Source organism: Oryzias melastigma, linkage group LG12, assembly GCF_002922805.2.
Source record: "Oryzias melastigma strain HK-1 linkage group LG12, ASM292280v2, whole genome shotgun sequence".
NCBI lineage: Eukaryota > Metazoa > Chordata > Actinopteri > Beloniformes > Adrianichthyidae > Oryzias > Oryzias melastigma.
In genome coordinates, this window is record NC_050523.1 from 25,410,345 (window position 1) to 25,414,876 (window position 4,532).

General features: G+C 38.0%; 1 long non-coding RNA gene across 1 annotated transcript; it reads left to right on the top strand.

Moving 5' to 3' along the window:
• Positions 1 to 3,900: 3,900 nt before the first annotated feature.
• LOC118599429 lies at positions 3,901 to 4,195 on the top strand. Its single transcript, XR_004948765.1, has 2 exons — positions 3,901 to 4,056; positions 4,126 to 4,195. It is a non-coding gene; the product is annotated as an uncharacterized LOC118599429 (long non-coding RNA).
• Positions 4,196 to 4,532: the final 337 nt, after the last annotated feature.

Genomic DNA, 4,532 nt, shown 5'->3' on the forward strand with positions numbered 1-4,532 from the left:
CAGTTGGGTGTCGTGACCACAATCTTATAAGAAAGTAAGAATCCCCAGGCCAAAAGACACATTTCTAAGTAAAAGATTCCTCAATGCATCTGCCACTGAGAATATTGTTAAGGAAGTAGGAGAACTTGATTGGAGTGATGTGTACAGCAGCCAACAACCTGAGGTTTCCTTGGATACTTTTATGAGCCTATTCTTGGGAATAGTTGATAAATATGCATCGATTAAAAAGATAAAGCAAAGAAACGGTGCAGAGTGGATAGATTAGACACTGAAAAATATGATGAAACTAAGAGATAAAGCAAAAGAGGAGTTTGGACATTCCAAACTATTAGTCAACCAAATGAAATATCGCAAATTAAGGAACCAAGTCACCAAAATGAATAAAAAAGGAGAAAGGAATACTATAGAGACAGAATGGATAGTGTGAAAAATGACGGCAAAAAGCTTTGGAAGATCTTAAATGAAATAATGGAAGGAACAGAAATGCATGTCCTTCTTTTGTTGAGTCTGATGAAGGTTTTATAACAAATCCTAAAAACATTACAGATTATTTTAATAGCTATTTCCTCAATAAAGTCAGTGCTTTAAGAAACAGTATGGAGCAAACAAATGTCAATTTCAAAGAACTAATTGAGAATGAAATTATGGTCGACAAACCTTGTAACTTTAGTTTTGATCGTGTGCAAACAGCAGAAGTGATGACCTGCTCAAGTCACTTCACAAGTCACTTCACAAGTCACTTCCTACGCATGGCAGCCCTGGAACTGATCACTTAGCATCATTCTGAACAAAACAGTGGAATTTATTGCAGCTCCTTTGTGTCATATATTTAATCAGTGTATCTCATCAAGTGTTTATCCAACTCCGTGGACACAGGACAAAATCATCCCTATAATTAAAGACCAAAGAACAGCTTTTAATGGACCTAACTGCAGACTGATAAATCTACTCCCAGTACTCAGTAAAGTTATGGAAAAAAATATTCATCAACAAATTTGCAAATATTTCCAGAGTAATGACTTGTTAACTATGGCTCAGCACGCTTACAGGAAGGACCATTCTACCTGCACCGCTGTGACGACCAGTACCGAGGGCCAGCATTTTGTCTGGTAGATACCACACAAAATGAGTGCAATTGTAGGACATAGCATCTCCAGTAGCTGCACTACACCTAACCCATTGACTACCAAACTCAGGTGGCCACTGTAGCATCAGGTTGTGAATATCTTCCTCAACAATGGCGACCAAGGAGGTAAAAAGAGACATAGAGGAATTAAAAGCAGCTATGAACATGATGGGTGATGAGTTGAGTACCATATCAAAACAACAGCGTACAATAATAGACTTAATCAGTGAAATCAAGGAACTCAAAAAAGTAAATGAGGAATTTAAAAAGCTAAATGAGGAACAACAAAATAAAATAAGCTGTTTGGAGGCACGGGTGGCTGATTTTGAACAAAACAGTCAAATTAATGATGTGGTCATTTCTGGGTTGTCACTTAAACCACCATCATATGCCCATGCTGTTAAGAGAGACAACAGTGAGTTGGACTCTAATGATCATGGCAACTCGATTGAAAGCCAAGTGACAGAATATCTTTCGAGCAGAGACATTCACATAGACAGAAATACCATTGAGACATGTTACGCTGTCCAGTCTCGTAATCCAAAGATCAAGCAAATGGTCATTGTGCGATTTACAAACAGAAAAAGGAGAACAGAATTGCTCAAGCAGGGCAGGAAATTGAAAAGGACAAATGTCTATATTAATGAGCACCTCACGAGAATCAATGCAGATTTAGCCAGAAGGGTCAGACTTCTTAAAAAAGAAGGAAAGATTCAGGCTACATGGACCTGCAACTGTATGATATATGTAAAGACAAATGACAGGCCAGAAGAGGCTAAAATTCTGTGTATCAAGAGTAATGACCAATTGGAAAAACTACGTTAAGTACCTTTCAAAGTCAAACTGAATGGTGTCTAAGATAACCATAAAGGGATTCAAAATAGCTCACTTGAACATCTGTAGTTTAAAAAACAAAGTTGGGGAGTTAGATTTTGTGCTACACAGAACTAATACTCACATAATGGCTGTTACAGAAACACATCTAGATGACACAATAGAGGACTCGGTTGTAAACATAGAGGGATACAATATATTCAGAAATGACAGAAACAAATATGGCGAAGGCACTGACTTTTATATTCAGAGTCATATACCAGTTAAAATGAGGAAAGATCTTTGCATAACAAGCATTGAAGCTTTATGGCTTCAAGTACACATTCCATTTCGAAAGCCTATGTTAATATGTTGCTGTTACAGACCACCAAGCTCAAATGCTAAATACCTGAATGATATATGTATGATGATTCAGAGAGTCAGTGATTTCAATTGTGACGTGTTTATTTTAGCTGATATGAACATTGACTGGTTTTCACATAAGTGTTCTCTGAAAAAAACAATTAGTGACACAATTGTTTTATCAAACTTGTGTCAGTTAATAAATGTACCAACCAGAGCTGGAATTAATCAAGCAGGACTGAGTACATCTACATGTATTGATCATATTTATACAAACTGTGCTGAAAAGTGTACTAATGTTTGTTCTGAGCCAGTCAGCTTGAGGGATCACAATATTGTCTCTCTTGTTCTGAAAACCAAAGTGCCTAAAGTAGGGCCTAAAGGAATCCATAAAAGGATGTATAAATTGTTTAAGGAAGAAGACTTTGTTTGCGATATGGCAAGAGTGCAATGGGATGAAGTATTAAGTCAAACACATGCAGAAATGGCTCTTGAGATGTTTTGTGAATTATTCTCATCCATATGCGATAAACACGCACCAGTAAGGAAAGTAACTGTGAGATCTAGTAGAGCCCCTTGGTTGGATGCTGATCTACAACAACTTATGAAAGAGAGAGATAAAAATAAAAAGGCTGCAATAACGTCCGGTAATAGTGCAGACTGAATAGTCTATCGGTCTTTAAGAAACAAAGTAACAAAAATGAATAGACAAAAGAAAAAACAATACTATCAAACTAAATTTAAGCAATGTAGTAACAATAGTAAACATCTCTGGAGTACAATAAATACACTTTTAGGTAGAGGCAAAGGAAATGAAAAGTCATTTATAGAAGTGGATGGTGCATTTATAACCAAACCCTCTGAAATAGCAAATTACTTTAATGATTACTATAAAAGTAAAGTGAGTTCAATAATTGATGAGATGCCCTCAGTGAGTGGACAACTGTCAGAAAGAATAATTAAAAAACAAATAATGAATAACAAAGATTGCCAATTTACATTTGAAAGTGTTAGAGAAAATGAAATTGAAAAGTTACTTACAAATATTAAATGCAATAAACCTTGTGGAATTGATAACATGGACGGAAGACTTTTAAAGATTGCAGCTAAAGCAATAGTTAAACCCGTATGTCATATATTTAATTTGTGCATTGACGAATGTTTGTATCCAGATTTATGGAAGATATCAAAAGTTATCCCTTTGTTAAAAAATGCTAAAGAGCCATTGGCAGGGCAAAGCAGCAGACCCATAAGTATTTTACCTGTTTTGGGTAAAATGATGGAGGGAGTGGTGTTTAAGCAGATTCAGAATTATTTTAATGCTAACAATATATTTTCTGATGCCCAACATGCTTATAAAGAAGGTTTCTCTACCTGCACTGTCAGGATCTGTGGGTTTTTCCCCTCTGGACTTCCTGTTCCTGCTCTCCGGCTCCCTGATTGCTGATTCCACACAGCTGAGTCCTGTATTATTTAAGTTTCTCTCCTCCCCTTCCTCCCTGCCAGTTCGTTGTGCTTTCTGCCATGACTCAGGTCTGCTCAAGCTCTCAAGTCTGCTCAAGCTCTCAAGTCTGCTTCTTCCGTCCTGCTTATTTTGACCCTTTTCTGACCCTGGATTTTGGATTCAAGTCTGCTCCCCTGGTGTGTTGCATTTCTGGATTGGACCAACGTGTATGACCCTGGCCTGGATTCTCACAAGAGCCTTCACTGCCCTCTGTCTCCATATTGACACCCCAAAGTCTACTCTCTTGGAGGTTATACCAACACTTGTATTTTGTTCTCTTCATCTGACCTCAAATAACTCTCTTGTGTTTTTGTTACAGACTCCCCTGTGCATCTGGCAGCAACACGTTTTCCACACCACCTTGAGCATAATAAACTGTAAATATCTAACCCTCTGTGTGCTCCTCCTTGGGTGTCCGACTCAGTAAACCCTTACAGAATGAACTGGCCACTATGGACCCCAAAGGCACATTAGAGTGGAGAGCTCAGGTGGAAGCAAACATGAGGATCGCTTTTCTCAAGTATGTGAGAGAATGAATGAATTATGTAAATAAGTTAATGCTCTCTCAGGTTTAGTTAAATCTGCCAGCTCTGCCAGGGTGAGTACACCAGTAGGAACCTATCAGGAATGTCCTGTAGCACCCCCGAGCGTTTTTCTGGTGACCCTGCCCAATGTCGAACTTTTATTTCTCAATGTGACCTTTACTTTACCTCGCAGCCATCAAGG